Source organism: Myxocyprinus asiaticus, chromosome 41 (genome assembly GCF_019703515.2).
Source record: "Myxocyprinus asiaticus isolate MX2 ecotype Aquarium Trade chromosome 41, UBuf_Myxa_2, whole genome shotgun sequence".
NCBI lineage: Eukaryota > Metazoa > Chordata > Actinopteri > Cypriniformes > Catostomidae > Myxocyprinus > Myxocyprinus asiaticus.
Genome location: NC_059384.1, coordinates 38,570,876 through 38,593,112, shown reverse-complemented (window position 1 = coordinate 38,593,112; position 22,237 = coordinate 38,570,876). Strand labels below are relative to the sequence as shown.

At 43.0% G+C, this 22,237-nt stretch overlaps 1 long non-coding RNA gene across 1 annotated transcript in view; it reads right to left on the bottom strand.

The window, feature by feature from the left end:
- LOC127432194 (uncharacterized) overlaps positions 1-22,237 on the bottom strand; it is a 494,148-nt gene that overhangs the window by 256,701 nt on the left and 215,210 nt on the right. Inside the window, exon 2 of the long non-coding RNA XR_007895714.1 lies at positions 19,171-19,393. This is a non-coding gene — a long non-coding RNA (uncharacterized LOC127432194). The remainder of the gene's footprint in view (positions 1-19,170; positions 19,394-22,237) is intronic.

Sequence of the window (22,237 nt, the reverse complement as noted above, 5' to 3'; positions counted from 1 at the left end):
CAACTTATTATTTTTCATAGGCACCATGACTCAAGGGTGCCTGCACAGTTTCGGAACAGTGCCACCTAGTGGTCACGAGATATGAAAAAAAGCATATTTTTGTTTATAACTTCTGAACAGTTTGTCATAAAATCATCAAATTGGTCTCATTAGTGGGGTATAGCGAGTCCAGTGATATGAAAAATTCCTATGTCGGCCATTTTGGACGTCAGCCATTTTGAATTTAGTCATAAAATTCTGTATTTTACGAACGACTTGGCGTATCATTACGAAACTCAGTATGTGTCTTTGGCACCATGCTCTGAAGGGACTCAAAAAGTTTCGGGACAGCGCCACCTTGTGGTCAAAAATTATAATGCTATTTCTAAAAATGCTAATAGCTATTGACTCCTTTTGCCTACTGTCATGAGACTGGTCTTGATGGTTTCCATGGTTCATGCCGAGAACAATTATACCAATCATGTCATGATCGAGTAAATGTTTTGAAAACCTACTTTTTCGAACTCCTCCTAGGCTCTTTGTCCGATTTGCACGAAAATTGGCCTGCATCATCTAGGAGGCACTCACGACAAAAATGTATTCACAAACTTTTGATAAACCATACCATTTTCGAATGGCGCTTCAACAAATTAGCAGAATAACGCACAAAATTGTAATTGAGGTTGTATCTCCGCAACGCTTTGAGGGATTGAGATGAAACTTGGTACGTGTCATCACCAATAGGCCCTGAGGTTACCTGCAGTGTTTTGTCACACTGCCCCCTACTGGTCAGGAGATGGCTATTTTGGCTTATAACTCTTGTATGCTTTCCTGCATGATAATCATCATGCCCAGATACTACCTGAGCAGTTTCAGAACAGTGCCACATACTGGACAAAATTCTAAGAACTAGCTATTTTTAATTATTTTTTAAAATAAATGGGGTTTTTTATGATTGAAAGGTTGCTTTTTCTAACTCCTCATACACTATTCATCGGACCAAATACATATCACAAAGCTTCTTTTGCTGCTCATGGTGCCGATAATTGGCTTGACCCCGGTATCGCTGCTTGCAGCTATATTTTTAATTGTAATTGTAAATATTTTTGCTAACTGATTAATTTTACATTTTTGCTATAATTTTAAATAATTATTTATTGAAAAAAATATGTAGGTGTAAAGATTATATTGTAATGATTTCATTTGCCATTTTCATTTTCCCTTAAAATAGCTTTAAATTAAATTAATGTATGTAATTCAAAGCATTAGGTGTTAAGGTAGTCTAAATAGATATTAATATGAGCACAGAAGTAATTTAGGCTTGAAATTACATTGTAATTCTGTAGCAATAGGTTTCAGATTCTTTTACTGTTGCATTTTTCTCTGTTCACTGTCAAAATAAATGAAGTACATTAACTTTGAGTCTGCATTCATTATTCATATGCACAACTGTTTAAATAGCCTCTAAATTAATGTAGGACATAAATTACTTTAGAATACTGCATGTTCGCCCATAGAATAATTATTCAAAGCATAAATTACCAACTGGTTAGTAGCCTCTAAATTAATGTTGGGCAAATGAGGACATAAATTAGGTTAGAATACTGCATGTTTGCCAATAGAATAATTATTCAAAGCATAAAATACCGATCCCATAGCGGACGCCATGCGAGAAGCAGAGCTCTGCGCACTTTGCTGTTTTTTTTTAAATTATTTTCATGTTATAATCCAGTGAGATTCGATACACCCAGTACATATTTGTTCTTTGAGGTAAACATGGCAAAGAAGTTAAAATCCTTTAAAAGACACTTATGTGCTCAAGATGAAACCTCTGGGCCTGCAGACCGGGGACTCGATTTGGAAAGCGTGACGGGAGAAGAAATCCATCGTCAACTGTCCAACATCTCAGTGATGCTGACGAAGGTTGTTGCTGACTTGGAGGATCTCGCTGTAATATGTAGATCGATTATGGCGATGGAAACAAAATTCCCTGAGTTGGTCACAATAGTGACAGAAGTTGAGAAACGGATCGAGTATCTGGAATCATCGGAAAGGGAATTATCCGCTAATCCGCCTGCATCCAAAATAGTCGTGGAAAAGTTTTTGGAATAACATACGAATTGTTGGAATTCCTGAGCATGAAGAGGGCAGAGATATGGTGAAATTCCTTGACAAGCTCTTCCCGAGTCTGCTCGACATAACAGGCCATAAACTGGAAATCGAGCGAGCTCACAGAGTCCTGGCTCACAGATCTGCTGAGGGAGACAGGCCCCGATCAATTCTTGCCAAATTTCTGAGATCATCCGGTAAAGATCTCGTGTTGCGCCAGGCGAGGAGCAAAGGAAAGCTTTCTTGGAAGAATTACAATATTTTCTTGTTCCCGGACTTTGCGAATGCGACGAGAGAAATGCGATTGATTCAAGGAATGTAAGAAAGTCTTACATCAACAGAAGATCGCTTTCTGGCCAAACTGAGAATAGAAATGAAGGATGGTCGCAGGGTATTTACGTGTCCAAAGCAAGCACTGTCTTTTATAAAAACAATGGGTGAATAAGCCATTTGGGGTTTTTCATGTTGCTCCAGATTGGATTAACTTGCTCTACTTACTCTGGCTGTCTGAGGAAGCTGGGTGCCATTTTTGTTTCTTTTTACGCTGGCTCCATCTAGAGGCTGGAGTTTGTTTTGTGGAATGACTCCTTCAAGAAACTTTTGCATGGACGGATGATCGCTTTTACACTGAAGTTCCCAGCCAGATTGAGAATGGACACTAAGAACGACTGCAAAATATCTTCATGTCTACACAAAGGATGTCTTTTATAAAGTTGACGGACTGAGTAAGTCATGTTTTTTATTTTTTATTTATTTATTTTTTATGCAGCCTACGAGTGAATTTGACTCGCTCATTACACACTTGACCATTCGAGAAACCGGGGCATCTGTTTTGGTTTTTGTGGTTTTTTTTTGTGTTGGTTCCGCCTGGCGGCTGGAACTTGTTTTGTGGAATAACACTCTTTCGAGATAGTTGTGGATGAATCTGTTCTTTCTTTGTGCTTATGTCTCCTGTTGGCTGGAGTTTGTTATGTGGAGTAATTTTAAGGGACATTAGAATGATTTCGTCATCTGCTGAAAACATAACTGCTGGCTCACTGAACACTTGTCTGTCTGTCCGAGGAAACTGAATGGCTTTATATCAGCTGGAGTATATTTTGTTGAGGAACACACCTTTGAGACAGTTCTGTGAATGAATCTACATGTTCTTTGTGTTTATTCTGCCTATTGGCTGGGGTCTGTTTTACAAAGTATTTTCTGTTATGTGGTGTTGCCTTACAAAATTTGTGCAGAAGCACCGGACTTGAATAATCCGACGGCAAAGTTGTCGTGGGGGTTCTCGTAGGCGTACATGTTCCTTTTGAGTTTAGAGGGATCGACACTGGTTGGTGCTGTCGTGCGCTGGTTTTTCTTTTCTCTGTTTGTTTTGTTCGGGGGGGAAGTTCGGGGTTTGATTGTTGCAATAATGTTGGAATGTGGTCTGTATAATCTTGTTTTTGACACACGATTTATTTTTTCTATTATATCAAAATGTAAAATGATAATATGAGTGGATTGTCCCTCTCCACATGGAATGTGAATGGGTTGGGGCACCCCATAAAAAGAAGGAAAGTTATTTATTTTCTTAAACATAAAAAATATGATATAGTGTTTCTTCAAGAAATGCATCTTTCCCCACAGGAAGCTGAAAAATTTGGGGACATTTTTTTTGGGGGGGGGGTCATTATACTCATTTAATAAACATCTACAATTCAAATTTCTCAAACAGATTAAAGATAAATCAGGAAGAGTCATTATTGTTTTAGCAGAAATTCAGCTAAAAAGCATCAGGTCTGCATCTAGAGATGCAAGGATCCGTCTGATGCAATTTATGATTTTGCATTGGTTCTACTGGACCCCTATAGATTGTATAGGCTTGGTCTTAAAGACTCACCCACCTGCTGGCGATGCCAGTCAGAAGACACAACCAATGTTTTTTGGGGTTGTATTAAGATTCAGGAATTTTGGTCAAGGATCCAGCATTTTGTGTGTGACGTACTGGACACTCAGTTTTCATTTTGCCCCAGACTTTGTAATTTGGGTAATGGAGGGGTCCTGAATATAGGAGATAAATACATGGAAAGCTGGATCCTAACCAGCATGATGATTGTCAGACAGCTAATCCTTAGGGGATGGAAGTCAACTGATGCACCCTTATTTCGTGAGTGGTGCACCGAGTTGGGTAAAGTGGCAGCTTTCGAAGAGATGACTTCCAGATGGCTGGGGAACCTGTCAATTTATGGCAGAAAATGGGGCAGTTATTTGTCTCATTTGGAAAGGTCCTAGTGTGGGGCAGTAGAGGGAGACCATTTTTTTCCCCTATATGTTGAACTTTGTCTTTTTTATGTACTTATGTATTTCTATTTGTGTGTCTGTTTATATGTGGGTATGAAGTTATTTTATATTTGTGCACATGGGGGGTTATAAAGGGTTATAAGTTGATTCCAAATGCATAATTTTGTGGTTAAATTTATGGTCTGTCTTGGAATCAATAAAAAATATTAATAAAAAAAAAGAAAAAGAAAAAAAGCATAAAATACCAACTGGTTACCAACAAAATTATTTGTCATGGTTCCGGCATTTGTGCTGGCTCATACTGTTGTTTGTTTTTCTCTCTCCCTCGTGTCTCACAGGTGGAGCCGGCTGCAATCAGCGTTTCCATGGAAATGGTGATCGATCTTACCCTAACCTAAGCTAACCCTAACCCTAACCTGATCACAGCAATGATTAACTCGCCCATTACCATCTGCTTCACTCTGATTGCACTCCCTACTTATTCCTTGTGTGTCACTTCATTATTTGCCTGTTTATTGTTAACTGTCATGTTAACTGTGCTCTCTTGTGTAGTTGGAGCATGCTCGTGTGTCTGTTGGTTGCCCTCTGTAAAGGTGCGGTTACCATCCTGTTTGCCGTCGCCCTCACCAGTTCTGTGCCCAGTTCATGCGGAGGAGGATTCCTCGGTCTGTGCCTGCGTCTTGGGGACTATACCATCTGGGTTTGCTTCACACTACACCAGCTTCAACGGACTCTCTTCAGATTGTTCCTGACTTACACAAAGCACACACTTATCATACAAACACACCCTTCATTAGCCCATTGCGGCTTGCCGGATTTCAGCCTTCTGCAGCCAGCACCAAGTGCGCCGGGCAATGAGAACTTTGTTAATAAAACCATTAAACTATCATCTCTGCTTTTGGGTCCTTTATCCACTACTGATCCACAACCTTGCCACAATGTCATCATGATGGACTGGCACCGTTCTAAAGTTACACTGTGCCAACAAATACAGGAATTTAACTTTTCTGGTTGTCGCAACGTAATCAGTTACATTGCCACAACTAAAGTTTGGTCATCAAATTACGGTGTAGTTAGGAAGTGGCCACGTAATTTGGCTCGCTGGGATTTCAAAATGGCTAAATTTGCTGCTGCTTTTCTCAAATTTTGCAATGCAATTTACTGCATTTTTCGGGGTTGTTTTGGAGTGAAAACTCACAAATCATCATTATATACCTCTGTAATTGTGTTAATTACATTTTAAATGCAATTACATATAAATATTTTAGTGCCTAATAACTAAATATTCAGTTTGCACACAAAAATAGCATACATTTAGGTGAAAGCTGTGGGTATTGAAAGACCTTTATAATTATGTTTGTATTATAATTTTCTGCCTCAGAGAATGCAATAAAACTTATCTAAGTTTAAAATAGATGTACAGTAAATCTGTAAGCTAAAAACACAAATGAGAATTCAATAATTAGGCCTGTTGGCATTATTACATTGTCTGATATTTAAATCTGGTATATGGCCATATACGAACAAATAAAATTAGAGTTTATATTTGAGCATTTATGTACACATTTAAATTCCACAAGTGTTTAAAAAAACGTTACATATATGAAAATTGTTATTTTTGTCATGTTGTCACATTCTGTATATTGCATATATCTACTGTATATAATTGACATTTTTATATTGGTAAAAATATTTATGAACACTTTCAGCATACAAGTGTTCAGCATATATTGCCATTTTCAGATTCGTAGCCTACTGTATTAATAGCACTTTAAATTCTAATCACATTTTATTACACAACTAATGGGGATTTTAAGTGAATGCTAGGGATTCTTTGTATAAATGCAGGTTCCATATCTGTCATTCACTCGAAGTTGTGTCGATGTAGTGACACTAGGGGTTGCCCTTGGGAGCCCCAAACACCTCTGATCTTTGAGAAAAGGCCAATGGGAATTGGCGAGTGGAATTTGCATGCCACTCACCTGGACATATGGGTATAAAAGGAGCTGGCTTGCAACCACTCGTTCAAATTTTCTCTTCGGAGCCGAGTGGTTCTATTCAGTGAGCTGAATTACTCTGCCAATCCATTCACCTTGAAAGCTGTTGGATTTACAGCGCATTACAGCAGCTTCTCCCCCTTGTGCACCGTTGGAGTGCAGAGAACGCCCCTGGGTGCTTCAGCAGCTAAAAGATGTCTTTCCTTTTGTGTTTAATTCCTGGTTGCGGTTGTTACCTCTCCGATTCCGACGGCCACGATCGCTGTCTTACGTGCTTTGGGCACTGCCCACACGGAGACAGCACTTGTGGACGGGTCATGTCCTCACTGCGAGAACATGACCATGGCAACGTTGTGGTCACGGCTTTCTTTCGTTAGAGGGAAAGCCACCCCAGTGGTTCCCTGCCTCGGTCCTTCTACTTACGGGTATGAGGCCGTGTCGGTTATCACTGGGGGCGATTTGGGGACCCCAGTGGGAGCCGCTCTGTCGGATAACCCCCCACGGACCTCCCATTCCCCAGCATGCTCACTCGCCCCGGTTGAGTTCTGGGATGAGACCGCCTGCTGGTCTCAGGGTGAGTTTGCAGTCTCATTTGGGGCTCGTGAAGAGGATGAGCTGTTGATCACAGCATCGGAGAGCGGGCTCGTCCAGTTTGACGCTGAGGACTCGGCTGGGCTCCCACCTTTGGGTGCGGTCACCCAGTCGCACACTGATGCGGAGCTGGCAGCCATGCTTGCCCGGGTGGCTGCGAGCGTCGAGCTGGAGTGGAACCCTCCACTCCCCCTGAACTCTCGGGCTTGACGATTGGTTCCTGGGCTCAGAGCGCCGTTCATGGCCGCGCCCCGCTCAGGTCCCTTTCTTCCCGGAGGTGCATGAGGAGCTTAAGAGGTCGTGGCGGGCACCTTTCACTGCCCGGACCCGGTCTCTCAGCTCCTCTGCTCTCACTACCCTTGATGGTGGGGCTGCCAGAGGGTACTCGGCGATTCCCCAGGTGGATAAGGCAGTTATGGTGCACCTGTGCCTGAACCGCTGAGACTCCCGTCCAGGGCCTGTAGGTTTACGTTGTCTCTGGTGACTAAGTTATAAGACTAAGTCTGCCCAGCAGTTCTCAGCAGTTAAGAAGCAGATGGAGGCTATTCAGCACATCGGATCAAGATCCCACACCTTGTCAGCTCGTCGCCAAGGGCGTCCCCCTGCGGTAAAAACACCGGCTCCGCTGCAGCCCGCCCCGGTGGCCCGGCCCTGGTGTGGAGCCACCCGCAGGAAGCAGACGCCCCCTGTCTCACGGCCCACCGCCAAGAACCCGAGGAAGGCTTTGAAGCACCCCTGAGACAGGTGACCCAGGGACATGGAAACCCACTGCATTGGAGGTGGTAAGCAGACCACTCCATCCCCCGGTGGAGGGCCAGGAGGAGAATCTTTGGTTTCCTTTTCTTTTGATTTTGCCACATTGTCACGACCGCAGTACACCGCACCTTTATGGCAGGCATGGCATTCCGGAGGCAGGCCCCCCACCCCTGCACGCCCAGCTGTGGCACAAACACACCCAAGCCAGGGTGGTTTTGACGGACTACGAGGTCGATTTCCCTCCTCCCCCGTCCCTGACCGCTCCTTTGGTGGGTATCCAGAGCCAGGTAAGTGCTTCGATGTCCCCAGACTCAGCACAGCCACGAGTTCAGGGTTCGAGCCCCTCAACGTGATGCCTCAGGCTCCGCCCCGCCACGAGGCCCCACCTGCCGGTACATCCGACGAGATTGTCCTCTTGGTCCATTTCACCTCAGTGAAGGGCAAGAACGCCGCTGCCCTGCATGTGGAGATCGTGACCCTTCTTGCATTTTATCAAGCATTCAGCATCAAGATTAGTTTGCGGCGGTAGACCTGAAGGACGCATACTTCCACATCTCAGTTTTACCTCGACACAGGCCCTTCCTGTGGTTTGCCTTTGAGGGCTGGGCATACCAGTTCAAGGTCCTCCCCTTCGGTCTTTCCCTGTCGCCTCATGTCTTCACGAAAGTCGCAGAGGCAGCCCTTGCCCCACTAAGGGAAGTGGGCATCTTGACGACTGGCTAATCCTAACTCACTCTCGGGATTTGTTGTGTGCACACAGGGACCTGGTGCTCAGCAGCCGACTGGGGCTTCAGGTCAACTGGGAAAAGAGCAAGCTCTCCCTGGTTCAGAGCATCTCTTTTCTCGGGTTGGAGTTAGACTCAGTCTTGATGATGGCATGCCTCAAGAGTGAGTGTGCGCAGTCGGTGCTGAACTGCATGAAGTCATTCAGGCGGAGAACGGTGGTCCCACTGAAGCAATTTCAGAGGCTCCTGGGGCATATGGCATCCTCAGCGGTGCTCGGGCTGATGCATATGTGACCGCTTCAGCACTGGCTTCAGACTTGAGTCCCGAGATGGGCATGGCACCATGGGGCACATCATGTGGGCATCACGCCGATCTGTCGCTGCTTGTTCAGCCCTTAGACGGACCTGGCATTTCTACGGGCAGGGGTTCCCCTAGAGCAGGTCTCCAGGCGAGTTGTCATCATGACAGTCACCTTCAAGTCAGGCTGAGGTGCCGTGTGTAACGGGCACGCAGCCGCTGGCTCCTGGACTGGGCTGCGACTGCATTGGCACATCAACTGCCTCGAGTTGCTGGCCCTGCGGAGGCTTCGGCCGTTGATCCAGGGCAAGCACATATTGGTCCGGACAGACAACATGGTGACGGTAGCATACATCAACCGCCAAGGCGGCTTGCGCTCCTGTCACATGTCGCAACTCGCCTGCCATCTTCTCCTCGTTGCAAGCCACTCACATCCCAGGCGACCTCAACAGTGCTGTGGACATGCTGTCGTGGCAGGTCACACTCAGGGGAGAGTGGAGACTCAACCCCCAGGTGGTCCAGCTGATTTGGAGTCGATTTGGTCAAGCACAGGTAGACCTGTTTGCTTCCTGGGAATCTTCCCACTGCCCGCTCTGGTATGCCCTGACCGAGGCTCCCCTTGGCACAGACGTGCTGGCACACAGCTGGCCCCAGGAGCTACGCAAGTATGCGTTCCCCCAGTGAGCCTACTTACAGTCGGGTTGGTGCTTTCCTTCCTGCAGGAGAGGCTGGAGGGGCGGCTGTCCCCCTCCACCTTGAAGGTGTACATGGCCGCTATAGCGGCGCACCATGATACAGTTGACAGTAGGTCTCTCAGGAAGCACAACCTGATCATCAGTTTCCTTAGAGGTGTGAGGAGGCTGAAACCTCCAAGACAGCACCTCATTCCCTCATGGGATCTCTCCGTGGTCCTTCAGGGCCTGCGGGGAGCCCTGTTTGAGCCCCTGGAGTCAGTTGAGCTAAAGGCACTCTCTTTGAAGACTGCCCTCCTGACTGCGCTCACATCCATCAAGAGGGTAGGGGAACTGCAGGCATTCTCTGTCAGCGACACATGCCTGGATTTCGGTCCGGAATACTCTCACGTGGTCCTGAGACCCCAACCGGGTTATGTGCCCAAGGTTCCCACAACCCCGTTTCGGGATCAGGTTGTGAACTTGCAAGCACTGCCCCAGGAGAAGGCAGACCCAGCCTTGTCATTGCTGTGTCCGGTGCGCGCATTGTGCATCTATTTGGATCACACGCAGAGCTTTAGATGCTCTGAGCAGCTCTTTGTCTGCTTTGGAGGACAGTGGAAAGGGAGCGCTGACTCCAAACAGAGGAGTGACCACTGGGTCATTGACGCCATCGCCTTGGCATATCACGCCCAGGACGTGCCGCCCCCCTTAGGGCTATGACCACACTCTACCAGGAGTGTGGTGGCCTCCTGGGCCCTGACCAATGGTGCCTCTTTAACAGACATCTGTAGAGCAGTGGGCTGGGCAACACCCAATACCTTCACGAGATTCTACAATCTCCTGGTTGAGCCTGTTGAGCCCCATGTATTGTCAGGTACGAACAGGTAAGTGTGCGGGACAACTGGCTGGGTGTACTTCTTGTGCATAGAGCCTTTCCCCTCCTGGAGGGGGAGATGTGTGCTTTTACCCCCCAGCCGTGTTCATGAGACCATGGACCCTGGATGTCCTTCCTCCTTAGCCCTGTGGCAGGCGAGTTCACGGATGCCGGCCCAGTACGTGTGCTAGTAGGCCCTGTACTGGGGTAGGTGCTCCACATGCGCTGGTTGCCTGTCTGTAAGCCCATGTGATGTATCTTCCATGAGACGGTTTCCCCGTTGGTAAACCCAAATCTTCCTTGGGCAGAGTCCCCTTGCGGACACTTGTGGCCCCCAGTGGATCGATTTCCACTCTTTTTTTGTGGAGAAAAAAGAAGAGAAGAGGCCACGGCTGGGGCAGCCTGTCCCCAGGTAGTCGACTAGTCCCCAAGGTGCAGGGGACTGTACGATGCTCGTAGGAGCTTTGGAGGAGGTTACGTGAGGGCCAGATGTGCAGGCTATGAGGCACGCAATGGTCTGCCCATCTCGCTTCGCCAGTCCACGTAACACAGTTCAGCTAGTTGTAGCGTTTCATATAGGGACCCCTAGTGTCACTACATTGACACAACGTCGAGAGAGTGACAGATAGGGAACGTCCTGGTTACTTTTGTAACCTCCGTTCCCTGATGGAGGGAATGAGGCCACAACACTGAACTACCCACTGAAATGACCAGGACCTTGTCTCGGCTCCTCAGCACAAAACCTGAATGAGTGGTTGCGAGCCAGCTCCTTTTATACCCATATGTCCGGGGGAGTGGCATGCAAATTCCACTCGCCAATTGATCATTTCTCAAAGATCAGAGGTGTTTGGGGCTCCCAAGGGTGACCCCTAGTGTCACTACATCGACACAACATCTCGTTCCCTCCATCAGGGAACAGAGGTTACGAAAGTAACCAGGATATTTTGTGTCTCATTCTCAGAACACAGGGTGAAGATTAAACGCGAGCTGTGATGTATGTGTGCTGTCTGTGGTCCCGTGAAAATTTAGAAGGATTTTGATAGTAAACACACAATGTGAAGGAGACGCTACACTGTTACTATGGTGATGATACAACAGCAGCTGTGCTGAGTATATTGCGACTGCTTCAGGTTTTTGAAGCATTTGTTTGGCTGCTGTCAAACATCTACATTTACATAATTTACATATATGCATTTGATAGACGCTTTTATCCAAAGCGACTTACAGTGCACTTATTACAGGGACAATCCCCCTGGAGCAACCTGGAGTTAAGTGCCTTGCTCGAAGACACAATGGTGATGGCGGTGGGGATTGAACCAACAACCTTCTGATTACCAGTTATGTGCTTAAGACAGCCCACAACGCCACCACCACCACACATGAAGGAAACATGAAGGAAAGTGATGGGAATCCCTCAGATTTGCGTGTTTTTTTTTTTTTTTTTTTTTGGCGGGAATTATAAAAATGGCAAGCTACCGCAAATAATGCGGAGATTGGTTGAATTGGCAAGATCGCAAAATCGGTCGTGTCTAGAAGGATCCCTCTTTCGTCAACTTCTCGCATATGCGCAGTCTGTTTTGTATAGTCTAAATATCTGTATCTGTGTTATTCAGTTAACTGTGTTTATCAAAAGAACAACATATAAAGTTAAAGCAGTGGTTCTCAACTGGTTTTGCTTCAGGACCCAGATTTTACTTTGGAAATCAAGTGGCGACCCACCATAGTAAAAACGTAACCTGTATTTCAAATCAAATCAAATCCCTTTATTGTCACTCAACCATATACACAAGTGCAACAGTGGGTGAAAGTATTGGGTGTGGTTCCAAGCAACATAGCAGTATAACAATTACAATAAACATCTGATTTACACATAACACAGTTTACACATTACACATTTAATGTATCCTGGTTGCATTTCCTTTTATCTTGCATAGTATTGTTCATGGTTTTCAAGTATAAGGGCATACATTAATGACATTATTTTTGTTGTTGACAAAAACTACAGAACGTTTTCTTTCCCCCCTTTAAAAAAATAAAGAGCATATTTATTTAAATGATCCCATTATTATGCCGTTTGTTTCCTAATTTCAAAAATCATTCAAACAGAACATACATATTACACAGGAGGAAAGGCTCCTCATTACCATGGTTAGGTGAATGTTGCTAGTCTATAATAATAATAAACTTTAGTATATATGAAAAAAATACTAGCCTAAACACATTGAAATTTTAACTACAACTGCCACTGTTGATATAAAAATGATGTGTAATATATTCTTGTAACAATGCTGGCAAAGACAATGATGAAGACGATGACGATGAAGTGATGAACCCAAGTGCAGTTTATTTTCCAAATGTGGAATCCCAAAACCCTGATACAAATGTGAACTAAACATAAACTTGATAAACTTAACTTTACATGACTTGGCTATATAAAAAACAACAAAGTTACATTCACAATACACAGACAATGGCAAACATGAGGGCTTAAATACAAGGACATGGGTAACAGGTAAACAAGACAACCAATCTCAAGACTGAACTATAAACAATATAACAAGACTAAATTAACTTTAACCAATGAAAAGACAAGACTAATAACAAAGTAATCAGACAATGAACCAATGAAAACAAGACACATGAACAGGGGAAACACATGACAAGATCACACGAGGGAACAGGAAATCACATGACATGACAGGAACAGGAAATAAACTTGAAAATAAAAGACATGAAAATAAGAACAAAACACATAAACATGACATATCCCCCCTCTAGAGGCGGCTCCCGACGCCCCAAAACATAAAGTTAACTAGGGAGCTGGGGGAAGGTGGGGTCCTTGAGACGTGGCCTGGCAAGACAGGGTATGGGAACAGGGCAAAGCCAATGGAAAGTGGGGACCTGAGAGGCTCTAGGGGTGGAGACGATGGGGATGGAGGTCCCCAGTGGAGCAGAGGCGGGCCTGGACCGTGGGGCAGAGGCTTGCTTGTGACATGGCATGGAGCAGTCTGGGTCTTGGCTGTGACATGGCATGGAGCAGACTGAGGTTCGGCTTTGACATGGCATGGAGCAGACTGAGGTTCAGCTGTGACATGGCATGGAGCAGATTGAGGTTTGGCAGCCATGACGTGGAACTCGGGCTTGGCGGCCGTGACATGGAACTCGGGCTTGGCGGCCGTGACATGGAACTCGGGCTTGGCGGCCATGACGTGGAGCTAAGTCATGGAAGGTGGAGCCATGGGAGGCTCAAGGCTGAAGCCCTGGCAGGTGGAGCCATGGTATGCTCGAGGAGCGAAGCCGTAGAAGGCAGAGCCGTGGTAGGCTCGAGACTAAGAGTCCTGGATGACTGGGAAAAGACCTCAGTGGTCATGAACATGAGCAGAGTCTTGGGAGCGACCTCTGTGGTCGTGGGCATGGACTGAGCCTCGGGAACAACCTCTGTGGTCGTGGGTGTAGACAGAGACTCGGCGTGACCTTTGTGGTCGTGGGCATAGACAGAGACTTGGAAATGACCTCTGTGGTCATGAACATGGGCAGAGACTTGGAAACGACCTCCGTGGTCGTGTACATGGGCAGAGACTCGGAAACGACCTCCGTGGTCGTGTACATGGGCAGAGACTCGGAAACGACCTCCGTGGTCGTGTACATGGGCAGAGACTCGGAGATGACCTTTGTGGTCGTGAACATGGGCAGAGACTTGGAAATGACCTCCATGGTCGTGTACATGGGCAGAGACTTGGAAACAACCTCCATGGTCATGTACATGGGCAGAGACTTGGAAACGGAAGCCTTTCTCCTCCTCCTCCTCCTCCGGGAGGCCGAAATTGGCTCATTAAGCCCGAAACAGAAACAGTTCTTGAGGGCCACCTCATTAAAATCCACCCTGTAGGCCAGAGCACAGAATTCCTCCACATACTCCTCCAGGGGACGACACCCCTGGCGTAGATGAAGGAACTGAACTACTGGGTTCATTATGGGCAGTCAGGTATTCTGTAACAATGCTGGCAAAGACAATGATGAAGACGATGACGATGAAGTGACGAACCCAAGTGCAGTTTATTTTCCAAATGTGGAATCCCAAAACCCTGATACAAATGTGAACTAAACATAAACATGAACTTGATAAACTTAACTTTACATGACTTGGCTTGATTATGAAATAAAAAATAAACATGAACTTGACTTGACTATAAACAAAACAACAAAGTTACATTCACAATACCTGACAACAGACAATGGCAAACATGAGGGCTTAAATACAAGAACACGAGTAACAGATAAACAAGACAACCAATCACAAGACTGAACTATAAACAAGATAACAAGACTAAATGAACTTTAACCAATGAAAAGTCAAGACTAATAACAAAGTAATCAAACAATGAACCAATGAAAACAAGACACATGAACAGGGGAAACACATGACAAGATCACATGACAGGAACAGGAACTAAACTTGAAAATAAAAGACATGAAAACAAGAAAAAAAAAACACAAACATGACAATTCTACCTATAGAATTATTTCATATGAAACTATAACATTTTGTAAAAATATATCAGTTACTTTTACTCATGTAAAATCATAAAACAATTTTGTAAAGGTGATGTGTAATGACATTTTTTTTAGCGCATAGCACAGTGTTGCTCTTTTCCTCAGTGCTGTTTGGCATGTCAGGGCTGCCTACTGTTTGAGAGGTTTGACTTGAGTTTATCCATAACACTTTAAACTAGAAAAGTCTTATTAGAATTTAAATTGATCTCATCAGATTTGAGGTCTGTGCACCGCAATATCGAGACAAGCATGGTTGTTGCGCGAGTACCAGAGAGCAGAGCAGATCATAAGCGTTAGCTGGTTCCGTTACACTCATGCAAAAGTTTTAATCGCACAGCAAAAATATTGCAGTACAGATGAGAAGCCTTTAGCTGAGAGATTATCATTAAATTTGGCTCGGCAGTCCTAAATAGGCTATCTCTTGGGCGGCTGCTGAAAAATCTTCAATGGGAGAACCATGACATTGTTCTTTCCCTGCTGTCCACGACCCAGTCCGGACCCACCAGTTGAGAAACACTGAGTTAAAGATCCATTTATGATGGCTAGCAAAATAACAACGTCATGCTCATGAAACACAGCATTTGAAGTCGCACAGCAATGATGAGTGCTAGTAAAAGATTATTTTAAATGGCTGCTTTGATAAAAAGTCATTCTTGATGATCAATTCAATCTCTAAAATAAATATTTAACATAATAAAATTAATAACTTCATATCTATGTGTGCTACTGTCAGTCATGAGATATTGTAATTTAGTGGAAAAGTACATCAATCAGCGCCAGTCTAAAGGTGTCTGACTGTGTTGTCTAATGGTAATTAATCTGCTCATTGCATAAGACGTTAAACATTCTAATTCATCCATATAAAACTATATATTTTAATTTAAAAAGACTGCATCCGCACATCAGTGGATGTATATCTTGAGTGGGGACACATTTGTTTGCTTTGCATTTTTCTATGGGATTCGACTGGACAAGGGTTCAAACTCATGAACTTGCAGCAAGGGGCAGCCCATTCTCGACTAAAGTGTTATGTTGGGAATCATTCAACATTGGAGCTTGGATGCCCTCTATTGGACATTTCTTGTAATTGCCACTCAGACCTGGGTTACGTTTATGCATGATTTTCTATTATTTTTACATTTCAGTTGATATTTTTATTATATTTTATATATATAAAAAATAAGAAATAGGTTTATTAACAATAAACTTTAAAATTCAATTATGCCAAATACCTCAAAACATGTGAATATTCACAAAAAGGATGATGACGTTTAATGCATTGCCATGGCAACAGTATTTAAAATATCAAGAATCTCTTCAGAATTTTAAATCTGCACTGTCTTGACATTAATCAAAAATATTTTGAAGCAGTTCAGGTAAAAATAACATGGATATTTCAAAGTCTGTTAAAAGTGACACACTACCTTCTGCCAGTTGGTGGCACTATGGCCATGAACCACAATAGCCACAATTTTGAAAAGTTGTCTGGCTTGATGAGAACAATGTATGTAGCAAGTTTGGTGACTGTTGAAGAAACTGACCCCACCACTTTTGTCAAAAGGTGGCACTACAGAGCTCCCCAGCAATGCCCATGTGTTAACTTTTGCCCAGGCCTAATAGCCGACAACTCTTATGTGTGTGCACAATATCATGAAAATTCAAGCATGCCAAGTACCTCAAAAAATGTGAATATACATGAAAAGGAATAATGACATTTAATGTGTTGCCATGGCAACATAAGATATCAAGAATCCCTTCAGACATTTCCATCAGCAGTGTCTTGACATTATTCTACAAAAATGTAAGCAATTCAGGTTCTGCCAGTTAGTGGCGCTACAACCGTGACCCACAATAGCCACATCAATGTGATCAACCCGCAAGGCCAAACATAGTGCTCAATTTTGAATCCTCTAGGAGGAGTATTTCAAAGAGCATGCATGTTTCAAACAATCCAAAATAGCCAACTTCATGTTGGGTGGACCTTATGACTGTCAGCACGAAAGTTGCCCGGATTGATGAGATCTATATGTGTACAAAGTTTGGTGACTGTAGCTCAAAACAGATGTGCTACAAAGTCCCCCAAATATGCCCATATTATAGGTGGTGCTACAGATACCCCTCTACATGCCCATATATGAACTTTTGCCAAGACCTAATGGCGATGACTCTGAGGCATGTGCACATTTTCAAGAGTTTTCATGCATGATACTCTTCTTGAAAAGAAGCATCCTTAGAAGAACAATAGGGTATCCGCACTTTCAGTGCTTGGGCCCTAATAATAATAATAATTGTGAAAAAGCACTCCAAAAACAATAGGGCTTTAGCACCTCCGGGCCCAATTAATAATAATAATAATAATAATAATAATAATAATAATAATAATCCTTAAAAGAACAATAGGGCCTCGCATTTTCAATGCTTGGGCCCTAATACTCTTTAGAAGAACAATAGGACTCTGCACTTTCAATGCTTGGGCCCTAATAATAATAATAATAATCCTTAGAAGAATAATAGGGCTCTCGCACTTTCAGTGCTTGGGCCCTAATAATAATAATCCTTAGAAGAACAATAGGGCTCTCGCACTTTCAGTGCTTGGGCCCTAATAAGGAATATCTACACACAAACATAGACCTATCTTACATCATCTTGATTACTGATTCCCTTAAATACCATTTTTGTAATTAAACTATGTACTGTATGTATTAATTACATACAATTTAGGGGGCGCTGCTGAGGTGCGCATGGAGTAGACGTGTTTCATCGGGCTCCTCCATGGCAAGTTTTTTAAATCAGTTTAATTATTTGCCTTCTTTCTTTTTATTTTGTGTACCCGTATTGTAAACCTTTGCTTCACTCTTATACCTCACTTGGCCTACATTTTGATGCACGAAAATGCCTTTTAAAGCAGAAAAAACTTTTCCGTGTGGGCCTCAGCCGCTGGCTAGAGGTGATGAAGCTAATCCTTCTGCAAGTCATGCTTCTACCGGTGATGATGATATGCTGTTGATGTGAGAAAAGATATCTAACAAGATACTTGCAACCATAAATGAAAGATTTGATAAGTTCAAGTGAGACTTTCGATCTCTACAGACATCGCTGCAGGAATTTGCGGAGAGAGTTGAGACTGTTGAGGGTCAGACACAAGATCACGAGGGCTGCTGGTCTCTTGAGGCGGTTTTGACTGACTTGCAGCAGACAAATAAAGCTCTTAGAGCGAAGGTAAACTATTTAGAAGGGCGATCACGACACATCAGTATAAAAATCATTGGCATCCCAGAGGGAGAGGAGAAGGGGAGACTGACTGAATTTGTTGCCGCACTTACAGGTGCATCTCAATAAATTAGAATGTCGTGGAAAAGTTCATTTATTTCAGTAATTCAACTCAAATTGTGAAACTCGTGTATTAAATAAATTGAATGCACACAGACTGAAGTAGTTTAAGTCTTTGGTTCTTTTAATTGTGATGATTTTGGCTCACATTTAACAAAAACCCACCAATTCACTATCTCAAAAAATTAGAATATGGTGACATGCCAATCAGCTAATCAACTCAAAACACCTGCAAAGGTTTCCTGAGCCTTCAAAATGGTCTCTCAGTTTGGTTCACTAGGCTACACAATCATGGGGAAGACTGCTGATCTGACAGTTGTCCAGAAGACAATCATTGACACCCTTCACAAGGAGGGTAAGCCACAAACATTCATTGCCAAAGAAGCTGGCTGTTCACAGAGTGCTGTATCTGAGCATGTTAACAGAAAGTTGAGTGGAAGGAAAAAGTGTGGAAGAAAAAGATGCACAACCAACCGAGAGAACCGCAGCCTTATGATTGTCAAGCAAAATCGATTCAAGAATTTGGGTGAACTTCACAAGGAATGGACTGAGGCTGGGGTCAAGGCATCAAGAGCCACCACACACAGACATGTCAAGGAATTTGGCTACAGTTGTCGTATTCCTCTTGTTAAGCCACTCCTGAACCACAGACAACATCAGAGGCGTCTTACCTGGGCTAAGGAGAAGAAGAACTGGACTGTTGCCCAGTGGTCCAAAGTCCTCTTTTCAGATGAGAGCAAGTTTTGTATTTCATTTGGAAACCAAGGTTCTAGAGTCTGGAGGAAGGGTGGAGAAGCTCATAGCCCAAGTTGCTTGAAGTCCAGTGTTAAGTTTCCACAGTCTGTGATGATTTGGGGTGCAATGTCATCTGCTGGTGTTGGTCCATTGTGTTTTTTGAAAACCAAAGTCACTGCACCCGTTTACTGAGAAATTTTGGAGCACTTCATGCTTCCTTCTGCTGACCAGCTTTTTAAAGATGCTGATTTCATTTTCCAGCAGGATTTGGCACCTGCCCACACTGCCAAAAGCACCAAAAGTTGGTTAAATGACCATGGTGTTGGTGTGCTTGACTGGCCAGCAAACTCACCAGACCTGAACCCCATAGAGAATCTATGGGGTATTGTCAAGAGGAAAATGAGAAACAAGAGACCAAAAAATGCAGATGAGCTGAAGGCCACTGTCAAAGAAACCTGGGCTTCCATACCACCTCAGCAGTGCCACAAACTGATCACCTCCATGTCACGCCGAATTGAGGCAGTAATTAAAGCAAAAGGAGCCCATACCAAGTATTGAGTACATATACAGTAAATGAACATACTTTCCAGAAGGCCAACAATTCACTAAAAATGTTTTTTTTTATTGGTCTTATGATGTATTCTAATTTTTTGAGATAGTGAATTGGTGGGTTTTTGTTAAATGTGAGCCAAAATCATCACAATTAAAAGAACCAAAGACTTAAACTACTTCAGTCTGTGTGCATTGAATTTATTTAATACACAAGTTTCACAATTTGAGTTGAATTACTGAAATAAATGAACTTTTCCATGACATTCTAATTTATTGAGATGCACCTGTATATCTAAACTAGTGGGCGAGTCTCATTTTCAGGGACCGCTGATCATTGACCGTGCTCATCGTGCTCTCAAACTAAGGCCGTCAGAGGGAGAGAGGCCCCGTATGATCATTGTGGGAGTGCATTTCTTTCAGGAAAAGGAATTAATTCTCAGAATTCAGCGAGACCGCAACCTGGATTACAATGGACACAAGGTGCATATCTTTCCGACTATACTGCAGAGGTGATGGAACAGCGATGGGCATTCAATGAGGTGATGCTTGAACTGAGAGAATTTAAGGTTACACACAGTCTCTGCTTCCCCGCGAGGCTCCGTTTACAGCACAACGGACAGTTCAAGATATTTACTGACCCTGCAGAGGCCACGAAATTTGTGGAGACCAGGCTGAGGCAGGTGTAAAAAATATGCACAGCACGGGTATCACTCTTAAAATACTTTATATTGCCCTTTGATACTTAATTTTCTTGTTTTTAAGAGTCAAGGTATATTCCTTATGGACGGCACTTCTGTTAATAGTTTCAGCACTTCAAATGTATATAACTTGGAAGTGGAGTTGAGCTGTCAATACAGCACAATACAACCTACTGAAAATTGTATATATACTATTTATATTGTATATATACTATTCTATTTTTATTGTGTATGTGTGTTCTATATTGTGTGTATTGTATACTGTACATTTTATGTTATTATTTGTATATTGTGTTGTGTGTAATTGTGTATATTAGATTTGTAAATTGTGACCAAGATTTCACCCACTGTTGGTTGAGTGACAATAAAGGGATTTGATTTGAAGAGACTGGGGATGAATCCTCTAACTTACATGCGAGTAGTGTTCCCGAGTCGAAGGGGGAACATAGTGCTTCATTTCGGGGAAGCCAGATGTGGGAGGGTGTGGGTTGACTTTGAGTGTTCTAAGTTCTGGGAAGTTCTATATGTGGGTTATTTATGTGATTTTGTTTTTTTCTTGTACGAACTGCCTCATTTCAATTGTTCTGCTTTTTGCAGAGATCGATGACTAATATTAATGGGGGAAATATTACATTGGCTTCTTGGAATGTACGAGGGCTTGGCCATGTAATTAAAAGGAGTAGAGTATTTGCACATTTGAAATCACTCAAGGCTGATATAATATTTCTTCAGGAAACTCACCTTGGCGCAATTCACCAATGCAGACTTAGTACCAATTGGATATCTCAGGTTTACCAGGCCCCATTTAATGCCAAAGCTAGAGGCTTGGCAATTCTTTTCCATAAGAATGTTTTTTTGTTTTGTTTTTTTTTTTTTTGGCTCTCTTCTATGGTTGCTGATCCACAGGGTAGATACAGTATATAATGGTATCAGGGCATATTAACTCTCTCCCCATAACTTTGCTCAATATACTCGGTATATTCGGTGATGAACCAGAATGCTTTCGCAAAGTTTTTAGCATAATTCCAGATAGGAATGTAACGCCACAAATGTAATAGTGGGTGGAGATTTCAACTGTTACTTGGATCCCTATATGGATAGACTTTCCTCAAAACCACCACCCAAGATTACTGTAGTACAAACGCTTAACTTGATTAAATCTAGAAATATGGTAGATATTTGGAGACTACATCATCCAACGGATAGGGATTATTCATTTTTTTCTCATGTTCACAAATCATACACTAGAATTGATTACTTTTTGGCAACTTCTGAATTGATCTCTAATAAAAATAATACTAAATATCATAATATATTGATATCCGATCACAGCCCAGTCACACTTCAACTTGAAGGTATTTTTCCTAAGCGAAATTACTGCTGGCATTTTAACCCAATGCTAATCAAAGACTCAACTTTTATATCATATTTAACTGGAAAAATAGATGAGTTTTTTGAGACTAACGACAATGGAGAGGTCTCAGATTCAATCTTGTGGGATACATTTAAGGTTGTGATCCGAGGCCATATCATATCGTTCGAGTCCTCCAAGAAATGGGCCTTGAATAGTTGACTTAGTGAGATAGAAAAAATGCTGCCAGTACTCGAACAAGCACTGGTGCTCTCCCTCATACCCATTAACAGGCTTTAATGGTGGGCATGATTGCTGCCAAAAAGGTAATACTTCTTAATTGGAAATCTTCACAAGCGCCTTGTTTTAAGAGATGGTTAAATGAGATGCTGTACATTATTCAAATGGAGCGGCTATGTTTTGGTGAGTTCAGCTCACAAAAAAGATTTGAAGCCACATGGGGACCTCTCTTGAGTCTTTTAGAAGTTTAATGATGGTATATTATGTAACCCCCTCCTTTTCTTTTTCTTGTTTATCTTTTTGTGGGTGTTTCTGTTTTCCTCCACTGTGTTAAATTATTTGGTTTATAAAACAATCGTGAATATTGTCTTTCATGTTCATATTTTTAAATCCTCTGTATGTGCTGTTAACTGAGGCAGTCCAGTTTTTTTTACTTTCTTTTCTTTCTTTCATTTTTGCTTTTGTGTTTGTTAAAAAAAATAAAACAATAAATAAAAAAT